The 19,366-nt window shown below is 38.3% G+C and overlaps 1 protein-coding gene across 1 annotated transcript in view; it reads left to right on the forward strand.

Moving 5' to 3' along the window:
• The window catches only part of trabd2b (TraB domain containing 2B), a 424,563-nt gene that overhangs the window by 289,342 nt on the left and 115,855 nt on the right, over positions 1-19,366 (forward strand). The window lies entirely within an intron of this gene.

Raw genomic sequence — 19,366 nt, forward strand, 5'->3', positions numbered from 1 at the left:
CCACCATCCCTCCCCGTGTTCTTTTTTTGAAAAATCCCTCCTCTCTTAGAAATATCAGTTGTTACATGTCTTCAGTTCCCTGAACTTCTAGTCTAGCCTCTCTCCACTGCCCCACTGGGAAGGAAACAAGGAGGGAGGGAGGGAAAGTGGAAATACACTCTCCCTCTCTCTCTCAGCTACCCCATAGAGAAGGATGTGGACCCTGGGAAACTATAACTCCCTGGACTCCATAGTATGGAGCTATGGTATTTAAAGTAAGGTCCAGCTGCATTCATTTCACAGTGTAGATGCACCCAGAGAAGGTTCATAGACCTTGAGAAACTGCAATTCCCAACACCATCTCATATTCATTTTACAGTGAAGATGCACCCAGAGAAGGGTGTGGACCTCAGGAAACTATAACTCCTAGAAGGACTCCATCGCATGAAACCATGACATTTAAAGTGGCGTATAAGGACATCCATTCCATATTGTAAATGCACCAAGAGAAGGGTATGGACCTTGGAAAACTATGACTCCCAGGACTGCACAGCATGGAGACATGGCATAATAATAATAATAGGAAGAAGAAGAAGAAGAAGAAGAAGAAGAAGAAGAAGAAGAAGAAGAAGAAGAAGAAGAAGAAGAATTTACAATATGTCCTACTGCATTTATTCTCCAGTGCAGATGCACCCAGAGAAGGGTATGGAACTTGGGAAACTATAACTCCCAGGCACACATAGTATGGAGCTATGGTATTTAAAGTGGGGTCCAAGAGCATTAATTCCATAGTGTAAATGCACCCAGAGAAGGGTATGGACCTTGGGAAACTATAACTCCCAGGACTTCACAACATGGAGACATGGCATAATAAACCTTCCCTAACTAGGGTATCTTGGCTCCTCCCAAAATTTCTCCTCCCACAAATTGGGGAAGTGTCTCATTTTAATCCTGAGAGCAACGAATGCCCTCAAATTATTAATTTGGCCATTCAACTGGATCATTCCCCAATAATCCACTTCCCCACCACCTCCTGAAACATTTGAAAAGAACGCTGTTCCCCACACTTAAAATACAGAAAGAATGCTCTACCCTACACTTGAACCCAACCTAATGTGATGAACAGAGTGGGTTACCGGATTTTAAATGTAGAACTCGGTGGAATTTAGTTAATGTGATGAAGTGATCAGAAGACAGTGTACTCCTTACACTACTTTGCTGGCATGATGAACCCTAGGACTGAGTCTTTAGGCCTAAAAGGCTTGGGCTTAAGTGGACTTCTCTAAAATTAAAAGCTGCTCCCATTGCTGTAACCATTTTGTAGCCAAGAGAAACAATGGTTATCTCTCCTTTCCTGTAGGCTGTAAGTAGTACACAATTCCGTTCAGCCTTCCTATGGCATCTGAAGAGGGAATGCATTAGGCACTACTTGTAATTGTGTTGCTTCATAACAAAACCATTGCCTGCCTGTGCACTAATTTGCAACAGACGTATATGAGGCACAGCGTTGTGAAACACATCCCATTAGCTTAAAGTGGATTCAGGTTTAAGTCTAGAAATGCGCCTTTTGTTAACTTTGTTGCCAAGGAGGGATTTGGAATGCCATACTCAAACAAGATCCAGAATTTCACAGCTGGCAAGTATGTTTCCATTGAAGTGAAGCAAAATGAGCAATCTCGTGTTTAGAATATTGACAGAAAATTGGATTGCAATTCAGCCATTTAGACCTTTCATTTTGAGGAGACCTTACAATGAACTCCAACAAAAACGGGGAACAAGCAGGGAAAGTGGGAGAGAGGAGGATATTTTGAAACAACATATGTACTGCATGTGGGAATACACACTAGTCCCCTGTATGTATTCTGGCCTCTGTCCAGTATTGGAGTTTCCAATTTATTATATGCCTCCCATAGAGCCAACATGTTTCTACAATAGGTACAAGTCTACTTCATGCATATCCACTTAAGAGTGTCAGGTTTCTGCGATCTGCTCTGCCCTGGGAGAATGAGATGATCACAAACAGTTGGAGTGATTCCCCCTCCTCTTTCCCAAACTCAAAACAGATGCTGTTTATTGAGCAGCAGCATCATTTCAATAAAGTGTGGAAAAGAAAGCTGTGCAAAAAGTTTGTTCTTCTTTGGTCACAGCTAATGTAAGCCATGTTGTAAAGAAAACAAACGGTAATTCTATCATCTCTTTATTGCCAGGGTATGGCATGTAAGACAAAAGGGACCCAGTGGTATGGGATCATTGATTTATCAGTCAAACAGGCTGTCTCAGTCTCTACAGTTGCCAGGATTTCATACTTCGCCCAGTGAAACAGCAGGAACACCATCATTTTAATTGTTGTTTTAAAACATTAATAATTAACTGTCAAGATGGGAGGTTCGTGAGCAAAACATAAACCTTAAAGTAGTTTTGTAACACATCAATAACATATTGTTAGATTATAGCTGTATCTGCCTTCTTGGGTTATTGCAGTCATTCCCAATCTTCCTAATGCTGTGACCCCTTAATATAGTTCCTTATGTTGTGGGACCCACAACCATAAAATTATTTTCGCTGCTACTTCATAATTGTAATTTTGCTACTCTTATAAATCTTAATGTAAATATCTGATATGCAGGGTATATTTTCATTCACTGGACCAAATTTGGCAGAAATACCTGATACATAGTTCACCTACATCCAGCCTTTTCTGCCAAAGGGATTCCTAAGACCATTTGAAATATGTATTTTCTGATCATCTTTGGCGACCCCCCCCCCCCCCAGGAATCCCAACCCCCAGGTTGAGAAACATTGGGTTATTGCAATAGGCCACTTAAAAGAGAGGGAATCTGTTTAAGGTGTACATGAACTTTGGGAAGAATCAGGGTCAGTACTCTATTTTTGGTCAGTCTGTTTTTCAAGGACAAATTCTGGAAAACACATTTCTTATGAAGTTTGAATGTAATCCTTGTTCCAATTAGTCTTTTGAGGTTTTGTCTACAATTGCATCTTCCAAATGCAATGATAGCCTTTTTTAAAAAATGCATTCATTCTGGAGTGAAATGTTTATAGAAAGTTTACGTTTATGCTGCTTCGTAGCTCTCCCTTGTTTAAATGTTAGGAGCATTTGCATATTTCTGCTTGAAAGAAATAAACTTCATGTAAAGAAATTAGCTTTCTTTTGGGGAATTAATTTTTGTTGAAAAGGTAGTGACCCAAATCATCCATAAATGTCATTATGCAAAGCAAAGCAAATTCCATGATTTTTCAGCTTTAAAAAGTGTGATATCACAGCGACAGATATTGTTATTCTGAAGGCATTTCATGGCTTTCTATGGCCTCTATAATTCAACCTGTATGCCTCTAGTTGTATGACAGAACTTAGTTGAATGGGGGTGGATTGATGTGGAGGTAGCCAACACCTCTATATTAAGATCTTGTTGTTGTTGTGTGCTTTTAAGTTGTTTCTGATTTATGGTGATCCTTAGATGAACCTATCACAAGGTTTTCTGCCAAGATTTGTTTCTCTGAAGTTGAGAGAATTTACTTGCCCAAGGTTACCCAATTTCCATGGCCAAGTGGGGATTTGAACCCTGGGTTCCAGAGTTGTAATCCAACTGCACCACACTGGTTATCTCTCTGTAATTAAATAGTATATAAAAACTGCCAGCCTTCATTGCATCTATACCAGCTTATACACATTTTAATGCTGCAGTAGTGAACTTTTGTTGTAACACAGATAGCTACTGTAGTTATTGACAGGATCAAAGTTGCAGACAATGTAAGTCTTGGCCAAATGAAGTCTCAACTGATGCAACTTCAGAAATAGCAAGTTCTTAATTGGTTATAATTTCCAGTTAGCAATACTGGGGCCCCAGAGATTGCAAGCTTTAACAGGATCACTCCTCACGGCCTCTTTGGTCTGTCGGGAATTCCTACTTAGGATTTTATTCTGAAATTGCAAGGGTGTAAAGACCAGTAGAGCTGATAACATTGTGAATTGCATTCTGAAATTAAATCCTAGAGAGGACTCCTATAACCACTTACTAGATCTTGAAGCTTGATAAAGTACCATAAAACTCCATGGGATGAAGATACCTGTCCTCTCTCACTTTTGTCTGCATGTTCTTTTAATATAGCTATTGCCTTATTGGTGGAAAGCAAAGAGACAGGATACAAGGACCTAGCTCTGTTCTTGTCAATGGACACTCCCCCTCTCAGTACAGTCCCAAGGTCTTAGCGGTCTTGTTTCTCCCAGATAGGAGTTTCCTATTACCATATTATGTCAACAGAAAATTAATTCCTTCACATCTCTCTTTTGCCTCTGAATCAACAAGATAGGAGAACCAGATAGCATTGCCATTTTAGATTAGGTTTTGTAATATGATTGTTTTCCTCCATGAAAGAAGCTGTAACTGAAGATGTAAAATGATTGGGTAAGTAGCATTTTGCAGCAAAGGTCAGTGGGTGCAATGTACATCTTGCTGGTCACTTGTTACTTGGAATGATACTGGCTTGAGCAACAAGGTGATGATCAGAGAAGGGGGGATGATTCCTACTCTCTTGTCTCCCTCTTGTTTTTAATTTTTGATTTTTATAGTATACAAGTGACTAGCATAAGCAAAAATTACATTAACTAGTAAAACAGGTACATTGTAACATTTGAACAAATTCTTTCCCTCCTTCCTCTCACTCATGAACCCACCACCCATGACCCCTCCCTCACCTCTCTAGGATCCTGAGCAATGTCATTCCAGGTGACAAACAACTGATAGGAACCATGTTGTGTCTACTTGCAACTGTGACGGTGAGAAAGGGAGAGAACAGTAAAGGTGGCAATTGGACAGTCAATGCTCTCTCTTCTACCTTCTGGGAGGGTTGGTGGTGCATGTAGAACAATCCTCTGTATAGATACTCGGGGTTTAGTCTGAACCTTAAATGAGCTATCCAAGATAATAAATCAATTACACATATTGGTTTCAGCACCTTAGATAGTTCCTTTGAAATTTTGGCTGAAACCTGAAATGAATTCACCACTTTGTTTGGCATTGAAGTCCCAAGCCTTCCTTGTCCCTACCAGTGCTTTCACTTTTCTAATCTGCAAAGAGGGCATGATCCTCCAGCTCATTGTAGATTTGCTGCAACTGCCCCAAACTGCTTGTATTAATGCTTATGGGGCAAGTAGGGCAAAATAGAATCCATATTATAAAGCCCTGCAGTCAGCTTTCATTACTGGTACAAGCCAAGTGACAATTGCTAGGTTGATTGATGTGAAAATAGTTGATATGTGTTGAAAAGCTTCAGAAGAAAAGTTCTACTGAAAGTGTCAGCTAACTCAATGACATTCTGCTCAAAAAATAAACACAGAAACATCTTTCTATATCTGTAAGATCGTAATAATTATCATTATCATATTTTATAGCAACAGCAGGAACTGTCAATATAATAGCATGAGGTGTAATGCTATTTGAAATTAATGGAAAATTATAAATAAACAATATGGGCTATAAGGAAGCAACAGAACACTTTTAGGACTGTCATTGCAGTAGCTTATTCTTAGTGGTGTTCTCTGTTAATTGCTTCTAATGTTCACCTGTACAGTGATGCCTTGACTTAAGAGTTTAATTCATTCCATGGCTGAGCTCTTAACTCTAAATGCTCTTATCTCAAATCAAATTCCCCATTAAAATACTATTTTGTTCTGCCCCGTCAACCCCCCCCCCCTCTAATTTTGTTATGTCTTTATAAATAAGAAAATGTACATTGTAAATAACAAATAATGTATAAATGCACCTTCACATGGAAAATAAAGAAGAAAGATCAACTTTAAAATGGTAGAAGCGCAAAGCAAAGAGGAAGAAGCATCATTTTCTTCATTCTGTACTCATTCCAGCCTCCCTCTCTCACTTTATGAAGTCAAACCAGGAATAAAAACACACAAAATGAACTAACCCAAAGTTCCTCAAAGCCAACAATCTCTTAAAGTGGACAAGAGCACGAGGCTGCCCCTTGAATCCTTAAAGCTCAGGCTAGCGCTTCCCCTGGCACTAGCACTCCCTCTGGTGCTACGTCTTAACACAAAATGCTGCTGTTATGTCAAAGTGAATCTGGACCAAGTGACAGCTCTTTACTCAAAATGCTCTTAAGTTGGGAAGCTCTTAAGTAGAGGTTCCACTGTACTTTATATTAGCATATTCATTCATGACCGGCTGAACAATGCACATACATTACTTCCACAACCTTTGTACTTCTCTGCTCATTTGCTAGCATTATTTTCTCCATGGTACAGATAGAAAGTTGAGGCTGGGAGAAAATCGACTTTCCTAAGACCATCTTTTGCAGTTTTAGCAGTTAGATTTAAATTCAGCTTCCCGTTCTACCCACTATGCTAAAATATCAAATGGTGGTTTGGTATCTTCTTCTGTTGCTTCACCTTGAATAATCCCAAGTGCATGTACATTTTTTAATTTTCCAATCAGCTACAATGCAAACATTATTGAACTTCCATATTCTGCTCTAAAATGCCTCTGTTCCCCAAAGCCATGTATTACATGATTGCGGTACTAAACCATCATTGCAGCTGAGTTCAGATTTCATTTATTGGAAAGCCATAGGGTTGCTTTCCAAAACCAAACTCTGCACTGCACTACACTCTCATGCTCACAAAAAAATTGAAAAGTTTCCAGAAATATCAACAAGACTGAGTCAGGATCTGGAAATCATGCCATATGGCAACAGACATGTGATTGGATCTGAGCTTTATTATGAGCAAAGAGGGCACATATGAATATCTTGGACTGCTCAGCCAATTGGAAACTGTTCTTTATCCCAGTTAGATGAAAGAATTTGGAAGATTATTTAGGCCCACTGGATACAATCAGATTGGACAGGCAGTGAGTTTATCTAAGGGCTTTTGCAGATATTATTTTACTAGAGTAGCAGGATAAAGAAATTTTATCTTTTCTGCCTACCCTCATATTTTAATTGGAAAGGGAAAAAGATAAGATCGGCATGTTTTGGTCATTACTCCTAAGTTTGCTTCATTATACTTGCTTCTTATCATCTATGTTGTAATACTGCAATATCAATATTTCAGTTTAACACATTGTGTTAAGGGCGCTCCAAGTTCAGTGAAACTCCAAAACCCTAAGAGATTATAGTTGTACAATAACAGGCATTCAAATAGTCTGTGACACCCCTGGCTGCGAGAGCACTGGAAACCAATACACTGAGGCCAATAAACAATCTAATATCTTTATTAAAGAATTGAAGAAATAAAACAAAAACAAGCAGGAAATAAAGTTCATCAATAGACCTTTTAGAAAAGGTCAAATATAGTCCAATAATATATTGTCCAATGTCCAATATTAGAGTTTAAAGTTTGAAATCCAAAAAAATGAAACGCACTCAAACTTCCAAGCAGTTTGAGTGGGGAAACGTCCAAGTCTTTTGCTAGAGTTCCAAAGCAAGTCCTAGGCAAGGAATTGAAGACAAAACTGGATTCATGGCACGACAAGGCAAGGCTGAAATCACGGCAAGGCAAGGCAAGGAAACACGGCTAGGCAAGGTACGGCTAGGCTGGAAGGTAGTGGATCCAAACGTGGTCCACACTTGGCTGGAAGTGAAGTTAATCCTTCAACTGACAAGTTGACTCCGCGCTGGCTAGCCAGCGCACAGAACTTTTAAGGAACTTCAAATCTTTCCACAGAGCAGGTGTCCAAATGCTCTTTTCCCAAGGGAAAAGAGCTAAAACAACATCTTCAACCAGATGCGATCCTCCCTGAGAATTTTCAGGGGAAAACAGGTTAATCAGCAGATTCTCTAGCTGCTAATCGCGCACTCCTTCTCCTGCCAGCTTTCTCAAACCTACTAGTTTCCCAAAACATCCGTCTATCAAAGGGAGGGGAACTGGTGGGAGAAGACTCCGTTTCAAGGGCCTTTTTAATGAGCTGTGGGCTAGAATTGTCAATAGGGAGCATCTGGAACGGGGCAGAATCTTGCTGAATCGGCACAAACCCCATTTCCTCGTCACTTTGGTCCATAATGGAGGCAGGATCACGGCCCAAGGGTTCAGGGGACATCACATATAGTCATTATTCTGCTTTGACATTAAAAGACACAATGAAGTAGGCTGTGTCCATGGAAGTTAAATCTAGAAATTTCTACATCACCGTTAGTTTCATAAATAGATATATTACAGGCATCAATGTGTTATTAATTCATGCATTAATTGAATAGTTGTTAGTGTCAGAGTTTTTTTTTTTTTGTTAACTACCATCAAATCAACTTCAACTTGTCACAATCTCATGAATGAGAGCTCTCCAAGTCTCCCTACCGTCAACAGCCCTGCACAGGTCTTGCAGACTCAGAATCATGGCTTCCTTAATTCAGTCTATCTATTTGGCATGCAGTTTCCCTCTTTTCCTTCTGCCTTCTACTTTACCAAGCATTATAATAATAAATAATAATATAATAATAATAATATACTTTATTTATATTCTGCTCTATCTTTCCGAGGGGACTCAGAGAGGATTACAGGTACATATATGACAAACATTCTATGCCATTATACAATTGACAAAGACAAGACAGTACATAAACAGAGGCAAGGCTTCCCTCTTTTCATCTCGGGCATCTGGCTGTGTGGAGGTGCTGTTTTTTCATTTTCTACGCTGAGGAGCCAAATGCCTTTCCTGGTTGGATTTTTTGCCAGCATGTTTTTCAGGGCGCCTTTTACCCCCTCCCCCTGGCCAAAGCAGTATCTATTTATCTGCTTATATTGTTGTTTTCAAACTGCTAAGTGAACAGAGGCTGGGGCTCACCCCAACCCACCCTTGCTGGTCGGCAGGATCTTCTACAGCTGGCGGCTTACCCACTGTGCTAGCCCGGCCCTGATTGATTATGGTATTTTCTAGTGAGTTCTGTCTTCTCAAGATATAGTCAAAATACAGGAACCTCAATTTAGTTATCTTGGCATCTAGGAAGACTTCTTGTTGAATTTGCTCTAGGATCAATTTCTTCTCCAGCTGAAATTAGCTGATTTGTCAGAATAGCAGACTTAAACTCCAAAAAATCAAGATGTGGAACCTGTAACTCAAGTTGTCATGCAGCTGAAACTACATTTCACTCTACCAATACTCATCTGTTAACTAGTACCATCTGCATAAAAGAGCAGAGTTGGAAACAGTTGGATAGGGCCTCAGTGGCCCTTTAATATAGCAGTCTGTTATTTAGTGAACCTATGGAATATGCAACTGTGTAGAGGAATATGGTAGTATTATCATTCCTTGGTCTTAGAAGCTATTTTTTAAAAATTTTGCAAATCATCTCATCCCCGTTCTCCCCAGGTGGGATTCGAACCTGGCAGCCTTCAGGTCAGCAACCCAATCTTCAAGTCACAAGGCTTTAATCCACTACGCCATCGGGGGCTCCATCTCTAGATGCAAAATGGATAGGATGTTGGTGATTTAGCTTTGTTTAGAGCCCTGCCCTCTGTTCTTCTATCCACAAATACATAGCAAACACATGGAATAGGAAGAAGGAATATAGGCTCTGGCCTTACCTCCAAAGCTGTGTACCCATCCATAATGAACAATGGATGGTCCCCTTATATATGTTATAGAATAGAAGGTGAGGTAACAGATGCAGTCCTTTAGCCTTATATTTCTGTTTTTTTCAAGTAATGAACAAGACTTATGTTTCTTTATTTGTATACTAATACAGTTTGGTATGCTGTATTAGTCTATAAATGCTGTTATTTCCCAAGAGTTGTAGTCATTCATTCCACTTTGCACCCCTGGAAGCAACACGCTTGTAAACAATGAGCTAAAATAAGTAGACTTTAAAAGTTTTGCCATTGTGAAACTTGTGTGAAACATTTAAACTTGGTAGTAGGCCTATTAAGTAGAACATTATATAAATGTGTTCTGTTGCATGACTGTGTGTTTATAAATATTGGATTGTGTGCTGACAACATTTGGAATATTTTTAGAGCACAATTCCTGGGTGTCTGCACTTCGTATGTGTGGTCTTTTGAAACAATTGTTCTCACAGGGCATTAGGCTAGATTATTATTCTGTGGAGATTAAATAAATGAATTTACTTGACACTGTTTAAACCAGGGTTGGGCTTTGTTGGAAAGCTTCACCTTTGTGAACCCAAGTGATTGATTGACAATACATTATATCAGTCAAACTTTTAAGAGCTAAAATGAACAAGGATTTTCTGAACTGCTGTCTCCAGCTGAGAAATAGCTAAGCAGCCAGGAGCCCATATCCCATTAAAAAGAGTTAATATTTTGGCAACAAAGAATACACACATGAAAGCAGTGTTTAAGAAAAACCGTCTTCTGGTTTATTTCATTTTTATGGTCAAATCATTTGAAAGTAACACATAACAGAATTTATGCACACTGTTAATTTGTACTTTATTTTTCTTAAAGATGTTTGACTTTGTATTCATTTCTACATTGCCTTTTATTTAAAAGCAATCTTGGCCACTTTTGGGCTTGGTGGTTTTATTTATCACCTCTGAAATCTTGACCTAGTTCTGGGACATGATGTTTGTTACCAGTTTTATTATCATGGGAGGAAATCATATTGAGCTAAGAAATAGAAGAATGTGTTCCTAAGGTCACTGACTAACCAGATGTCACATAAATAGGGCTTAAATTTCAGAGAAGGGCGTGCTGTTTCAGTGCTATATATCCAACAGTCCAAGAAATAGCAATTCCATTTTCATGTTTCTTCCTAATAATAATAATAATAATAATAATAATAATAATAATAATAATAATAATAACAACAACAATAATAATAATAATAATAATGATACACTTTATTTATATTACATTTTATCTCTCTGGAGGAATTCGGGGAGGGGGGGTTACATTATACACATATAAGGCAAACATTCAGTGCCTTTTATACAGTGAACAACAACGTAATACAATATACAGAAAGAGGTAAAGGCCTTCCCCTTCCATCTCCGTCATTTGGAGATAATGCTCAACTCCGGCTATGGGGAGGTGCTCTTTTTCCATTTTTCCATGCCAAGAAGCCTATAGACCTCTCCGATCGTATTGCCGACACATCTGGATGTCTGCATGGGATGCCCTTTTACCTTCCTACCAAGGTGGTACCTATTGATCTACTCACATTACATGCTTTCGAACTGCTAGGTTGGCAGAAGCTAGGGTTGACAGCAGGAGCTCATCCTGACTCGCGGTTTGAACTGCTAACCCTCTGGTCGGCAGATTTCCTGCAGCTAGCTGTTTAACCCGCTGGGCTATCGCGGCTCCCTTAATCATATCATTCAATTCACCCAATTCATTCAGTTGAGGAAACAAAGTTTTTTTAATGCCACACATTATATAAACCTAGAATTTTCTAATCAGTGGATGTTGGTCTGTGAAGCAAGGAAAGGATGGAAGTAGTACTCATAGCAAGATTGTTCTGATAGCAGTAGTCATTGAACTATTTGAAGATATAAAATGGCAATGCCACTTCTGTCATAGGAAAAATCTTGATGGTTTCATTTCAGTTCTAGGTACTTTCAAGGCAGTAGTCATAGGTGAACATATTTTCATCATAGTTACCTAAGTAGGAAACATGCTGTCCTTAACAGTCATTTTTTTTTATCAGGAAGGCAACCATATGCATACTAGTCTTTATATGATTGCCCATTTTTTTAAAAAAATATATACCTTATTAACTGAATTCACCTGAAACCGAAATTGGCCATACCCAATTTCCCATGTGAGTGTTGATTGATGCGTCCTCAGTTGTATCAATCCAATTTTATATTTTTGCAATCCCTACCACCAGACTGCACTTTGCTAGATCATGCCTAATGATAATTAATTAATTAATTAATTAATTAATTATAATGTCACTTTAAGGTCGATTTAAATATTGTACCTTCCCAGCATATCAGTTGTGCAAGAATTTTTACAGGAGGATCCCATACTTCATTATCTAAAGGAGGTTCCTCTTGGCAAATCACAACATTAAGGAGGCAAGATAGCCCTGAAAAAGTTAGCTTGGTGTTGCATTGACGGTAGTCAGGGCAATTTGCAGAAAGGAATGGTGGTAAGTTTCAGAAAGTACAATATTGTCTGAAAAGCATACACAAAATTTGGCCTAAATCAGAATGGATGAAGACAAACTCAGTCAATATCCTGGGAGACAGGAAAAATAGAGTAATTCTATAAATTCTGATGAACAATGCAGGAATTTGTATTGGATTACCATGACTGTGACTGGGAAATACAATGAATTCAGATAATAACAATCTCTAGTTATACTAATTAGAATAGAACTGGATTACAATGAAGATGTTTTGGATGATCGAGATTTAAAACGAGATTGTACTGCATTGGGATTAGTGGGCAGAATCTTTACATTGTGTTTAGGCTTAACTTCTTTCATGGATTCTATATTCTTTTGTCCAATTTTTAAACATGTTTTTTCATCCTTTGCTGAAAGGATACTAGCTGTTTGGAAGAAATTAATCATGCAGAACTACTTGATTTAAAAACAGCAACAGGACGAGAACAACCAGCTTGAAAGCACAGGAAATTCCATGTCATTGTTAGCAATACTGATTGCCTGCTTGCAATGCAATGGGAGTTTCAAGACTGCCTTTTAGCACAAGGTAAAAGCACCCTCATATGCAAGCATTTCTTTCTGCTGGCACACTTACAGACATTGTGGATGCAAACAACCAATTAGGTGATTCGTCTTCACAATGTGGATGTCATTGTAAATGCAAATTAGGCATGAAATCACTCATACATTTTTGAAGGAGGTACTTGTCGCACCTCAGGTTAGTTTCACCTTTCTGATCACACCAGGCTGTACACAGGTTGAAGTCTTTTGTAGTTTATTAGGAAATAGGAAATAAATAGTTCTCAAAAAGCAAAAGTAAAGATCCAAAAGATTGTTGCAAAACCAAGGCTATAAAGAATAATCCAAGAAAACCTTAGGCATAAAACAAGGTTCCATTAATGCATGACATAGTCCCTTGAACTTGATTACACAAAGCTGCAGGATAATCCAAGAAAGCAAGAGCTGCTTCTAACTCAAATGAGACGTTGCTTTTGACAAAGATTTCTCTCTCAGCACACTTTTTAATATTCTCTGCACAGCATGAATGCATTTCTTTGGCCTCTGACCTCTTTCTCTTTCTTGTTTGCTATTCTAACACTCCTGCACCGAAATTCCAAATGGCTAGCTCGATCCAGAGATTCTGTTTCATCAAGGCCAGAGAGCTCATTGGCAGCAGCCTCTGTCTGCACGTTATCTAACTGGGAGCTATCCTCTCTTTGCACCTGGCTAGCTTCGGTATCATCTTCAGTATCAACAACACCATTCCCTGCTGTGGGAATGTCTCCCTGCTCCTCATCTCTCACAACAGGGACACTTTGAACCTGAATCCCATAATTCCCATCAGAGTCATCTTGAACCTGAATCCCATCATCTTAAACATTAGGAACCTGAATCCCACAATCCCCATCAGAGTCACTCTGAGACTCCAGCTGAGTCACAACAGTACTGGACTTCAGGGTACTTGAGTTTTGTTTTTGGAATGCTGCAGTGCTTTTCAACCATCATTTTTATGTATTTCTAATACAGGGGGGAAAGGAAGGGGGAAATGAAAATGATTGTGTGTTGGGGGCAATTATGTTGAAAGACCCTGCCTCCAGAGACAATTTTCATTTTTCTCACTTCTGACATAACCACTTCAGGTAATCAAAATATTGGCTGGGCAGATGAGGATGTTGGCAACCATGGGCTGAACCTGGTGGCAAACTTATAAAAGAAAGAAAGAATTAGCATTTAACAACTGCTAGGAAACCATTTGATTGTGCTTTTTTAGGAAACCTGTAAAGTATATTTTCTGAAAGATCTATTTTAATTTTTTAAGTGGAATAAAAATAGACAAGGTAAAAGTAAGGGTTTCCTCTTACATTAAGTCTAGTTGTGTTCAACTCGGAGGGTTGGTGCTCATCTCCATTTCTAAGCCAAAGAGTCGGCATTGTCTGTAGACACCTATAAGGTCATGTGGCTGGCATGACTGCATGAAGTGCCGTTACCTTCCTGCCAGAGTGGTACCTATTGATCTACTCATATTTGCATGTTTTGAACTACTAGGTTGGCAGAAGCTGGGGCTAACAGCGGGAGTTCACCTCACTCCCCAGATTCAAACCGCCAATCTTTTGGTCAACAAATTCAGCAGCTCAGTGGTTTAACCTGCTGATGCAAATTTGGGGAAAGCTATATAAGGAATCAGTGAATGAGAAAGTATGCATACCTTGTAAAGTATTTGTTAATATTTAGGGAATGGTTCAAGATAAGAAGAATATATCACCCCACTGAAATGTTATTAATGTACCAGCTAGTTTAACCTTAAACTCTATGACATCTTGTTAAAGCAATCAATTACCATACTTAGTTTCTAATGAGAATAGACAATTGGCTATCTTGAAGGAGAACTCATTTTCCCCATGTCTTTCTGAGTGGTAAGAAATAAGAACTGAATAGTACTAAAACAGCTGTTAAAAGTGCATGTCAATCATAGTTTAGTGGGCCACTTTGAGATCAGAGAAAGTAGTGTAACTGAATTGAGACAAATTGATAATCTATCAAAATTCTACAAGATGCTTTTGATTTTGCAAGTAATAAAGGGTATCCATTATTTAATACCTAATAATACAAATAATAAAGCCTGCAAAACTAAAAATAGTTGATTCAAACATTGATTCCATTCACACATGGGAAGGGGGAGATAAACTTTTTAATGTTAATTCATTGCCTTGGTTGTTTAAATTCTTTGAAGGTCACGGACTGATGGGAACAGGCACGCCTTTCCCCTGTAGCCTTGGAAACAGCACTATATAATCTTATACTGCCAGCTCTATTTTGAAAGTGCAGTACATGCAGTGCTCCCTAGCTTCCAAGATATACTTTTAACACTAAAGAAATGATTTAAAAAATAAACATGGAAATAGTTTTAAATCACAGGCCATCTTGTATTAGTTAGGTTTAAAATTATTTTTGGTTTCATTTTTGTATAATAAAGAGCTTTCACCTGAAATGTTCTGGATACATGGGGCTCTTTTACTCTATACCAAAGTTTCTCAAACTGTGCACCTCCAGATGATTTGGACTTCAGCTCCCACAGTTCCTAACAGCTGATACTGCTGAGGTTGTAGGGGAAAAATGGCATACTGACTAACTAGCTAGCAAATTAAATAAAAAATATCATAATTTTGTAGTGGCCATGGTAAACAAACACATTTGATAATAAATTCACATGCTTATCACTAGATCTCACATAATGTTAGAATGGGATACTGTTAATGAATACAATGGGCTATAAATATGCTATATTTCAGAGGAAGTAACTGCCAAAACTGCCTATGTTATTCCTTGCATAAGAAAGCCCTATACAGAAATCCTGAGGTGACTTGAAGGCAGATATATGTAATCAGCAAACAGGTTGTAGATTTAGTCATAGGATCTTGCCACATGTGCCGCCAGTATGATGGGACCCCTGTCCCATCATACAAGGGAAAGCCTCAAGAAGACATCTCAACCTGTCTTTCCTCATGGAAAGATGGGAAGCATCATGTCGTGCTTCACTGGCGCCTTTTCAGGATTTTTTTTTTCAGTTCAGCCATGGAGCCGCCTCGGAAGTGCTTGTAATGGGTGTGATGGGAGTCGTCATGTTGTGTCACTGAACTTGAAAAACCCCGTTGTTGCCACCGAAAAGAAACCTGTGTGAAGAAGTCCATAGTGTGATAAGACCAATTTAAGTTACATTAATTACACAGTCACAAAGAGTTGCTCAAAATACAATGAGTAAATCTGGAATCAATTCTAATAATGTAAACATTTAAATTGTTTAGCCTTATTCAACCCAGTTCACTCCAGATGTTTTACTACAAGTTACAACAGCTCCATTCAACTGTCCAGTGATTGGTGATGATGGGAATTGTACAGAGCCATCTGGGTGAGATGAGTTTTGGAAGGTTGCTTTAGATGTTTAAATAAATCCTGGAATTAATCTAGGGCATATTCTAGGGAATACATGACAGCCATATTAGTATATTGAATGCATCGGTGTAGTATTGCCAATAACTTTCAGTTAGAAAGTGCATCAATTTTATTGGAAAATGTGACAATACTGTATCTCTATATCAGAGTAAAAAAATTCACAATGTAGCAGCTGAACAACCTTTTCCTCACATATCGTCTAGCAGAAAAAGTGAACAAGCTATATCTTAGTGTGTAAAAGTAGGTTTTCTTAAAATTTCTTGAACAGAGTCACACAGAAAAGAAATAGAAAGAAGATTAAAATGACTGCATGTTAGAGTGAGATAGAAAGTGTAGATGTGGAACAAACAAATAAATCTAAAGTTGCCACAATGCAAACTAGAAATTATTGAGTACACGCATTAAGAGATTGCTGCTTCTAAAATGTTAGAATTTGGATATAAGCTTTCAAGCTTCTTCTGAATGTATTGTGACATGAATCAATTATTGGTCTGTTTCATGTTTGCCAATGTTTCCATGCAAGAACCCTGAAATTTTAGATTCATGAATGGGCTTTCCTGAGCAGAAAGACTTTTTTCAAAAAAATATAGTCAGCCCTTTACATTCACTGGGGTTAGGGGTACAGGCTGCATTTTAAAAAATGAAGCACAATTTTCAACCTGAGAAAACATCTTTCAAGGTATTTCTAGATCCTTCAGTGTCATTCTATGGTCTACTGGAAGCTAGAGTTGCACTGGAGGACAGAGATTTCTAGTGAGATGTTTTCTTTAGGAATCTATACATTCTGTAGCATCAAATGTGAGGCAGGAGCTTACCGTAGAGTCCCCAGCAATTACCAATATGAAAGGTCAATCCCCCTCCTTCTTGCCATTACTATTTTCGTTCAGAAAAGGTGAACAGGATCTTGGAGAAGGCCAAAGCCCTTCCATCTTTCTTCACTTCTCAATGAGAGGCCAGAGCTGGCTTTTATCTTTATAATATAAGATGGTTAAACAGTGATTTGTACTTAGATAGTTTTTTTTACAGGGCAAATAGCTTTTAAATTGTTATTTATTTATATCTATGGTATTTTAATTGTATTGAATTATAATTGTTTATTATTATTGTTGTACTACATGTATTGCTTATATTTTTGTATTTCTTGTTCTAAATAATAATAATAATAATAATAATAATAATAATAATAATAATAGAAACAACAACAACAACAACAACAACAACAACAACAACAACTGGTGCTGTGCCAAAAGATCTCAGCCGGCATTTGGAAACAATAGACATTGACAAAATTACGATCTGCCAACTGCAAAAGGTCACCCTACTGTGCATCATCCGAAAATACATCACACAGTCCTAAACACTTGGGAAGTGTTCGACTTGTGATTTTGTGATACGAAATCCAGCATATCAATCTTGTTTGGTGTGTCATACAATGTTGTTGTGTCAATAATAATAACAACAACAACAGCAACAACTTTATTTTTATACCTCACCACCATCTCCCCAAAGGGACTTGAGGTGGCTTACAAGTTGTAAGCCTCCCTGGGTCCCTTCAAGGAGAGGAGGCGGGATATAAATAAAATGTATTATTATATATTATCTTTATAGAACTGATGATTAAGAATAGGATCCGAATGGAGCAAATGAAAATTAGTTCCTTTCAAACTGAAAATGGTAACTTATTTCACTGGGCCCAGTGAAAGTGAAAAACCACAAATAAAAAATGATTTTTTAAACCTGAGAATACGCCTCTCTATGAATTCCTAGGTCATCCAGCAAGACTCTATTGTCAAGTTGTGCTGGTAGCTGACCATAGAATTTCATTGGTGGTTCTAGAGATTCCTAGAGAGTATTCTCTCAAGGAATCTCTAGGTTCTCAGCATGACAGTGGAAGTTTACTGGAGGATGTAAATATTCCTAGAGAAATTATTTTAATCTGTAAAAATCAAACCTGCAAATGTGATAGGGTTAATCTATATAATATATGTTGATGTGCTCTTGCCAGGACAAGATCAGTTGTGTAATATTCTAATTTGGTTCTTAACAAATGATGTCACTCGTGGCTAATAATTAATCTGGGTTGGGTTGGGCATACATTGTCAGATCTTAGTCAGGAGACAATCAAAGGGTAATCTTATAGGTCATTCATTTCACTTCCAAGGGTAGTTGCCTCTTTAAACTGGTCTTTGTAAAATAAATGATAAAACAGAATCCCAACTATGGATCTTCATTGTTTTCACACATTTTATGCATATATTATTGGCCCCGATATTCTTCAATTATCTGATGGAAAATATCCATATATGGGTGATGAAAATGGTAAAATGTCACGAAGCCAAACCCTCTGAGGGACAGGTTAAGGAGCTAGGTATATTTAGCTTGGATAGAAGAAGGTTAAGAAGAAGGGACATAATCACTTTGTTTAAGGATTTGAAAAGATGTCATACTGAGGAGGAAGGAAGCTTTCTGCTGCTTCACAGACTAGGACATGGGGTAATGGATTCAGTCCACAGGAAAGGAGTGGAGCTATTTGACAATTCTATATCCTGCCTCAGAGTGTGGTAGAGTCTCCTTTCTCTGTTTTTAAACAGAAGATGGATGACCATCTGTCAGAAGTGTTTCCTGCATGGACTAGTTGGCCTAGATGTCCCCTTGTGGTTCCTTCTATGGTTTTATCATAGACATATCAACGAGCGTTAAGTCATATTTGCTAAAGTAATAGTGATCCAGATATATGTCAACTGATTCATGTGAGCCATTTGAGTTTGCTTACCATATTGAAAAAGCACTCAGTCTAGGCAATTAAAAATCTCAAGGTTTTCCTCTGGCTGTTTCTTTCTTCTCTTCTGTTAGACTGACAACATTGAGTAGGAACTCTTCCTCTTAGCCTTTCTGTTTTCCTTAAGGCTTGCCAATTATGCTGCTTGCCTTTGCCCACAGTTTGTTGTCTTTGCAGATGGCCACAGCATGAGCTACCAAAAGCTTCAGTGAGTCTGACAAGAGATTCTGTTAACCTAACTCAAGCGTGTGACCTGCCATCCAACCAGAGCACAAAGGGGCTTTTTACAAACTTGTTGCTGCCTCAAATATTTCATTTCATGGGTTTCAATTAATCTGTATTTATTGCCACTTATCTTAAATGGCTAACAATATCAAGAGTTTAGGGAGTGCTTTTAATGTCAAACTGGGTCAATTAAAAGGCTACTTAAAATATTTGCAAAATTTTTCATCCGAAAGTTGGCCCCTCAGTCTGCCTCTAACTAATATGGTTTAAACAAACACTCCGCTTATGAAGAATGACATCGAGTACATTTCCCCCCCTTTATATCTTTCAAGATCCC

This window comes from Anolis carolinensis, chromosome 4 (genome assembly GCF_035594765.1).
Source record: "Anolis carolinensis isolate JA03-04 chromosome 4, rAnoCar3.1.pri, whole genome shotgun sequence".
In the NCBI taxonomy this organism is placed as follows: Eukaryota; Metazoa; Chordata; class Lepidosauria; order Squamata; family Dactyloidae; genus Anolis; species Anolis carolinensis.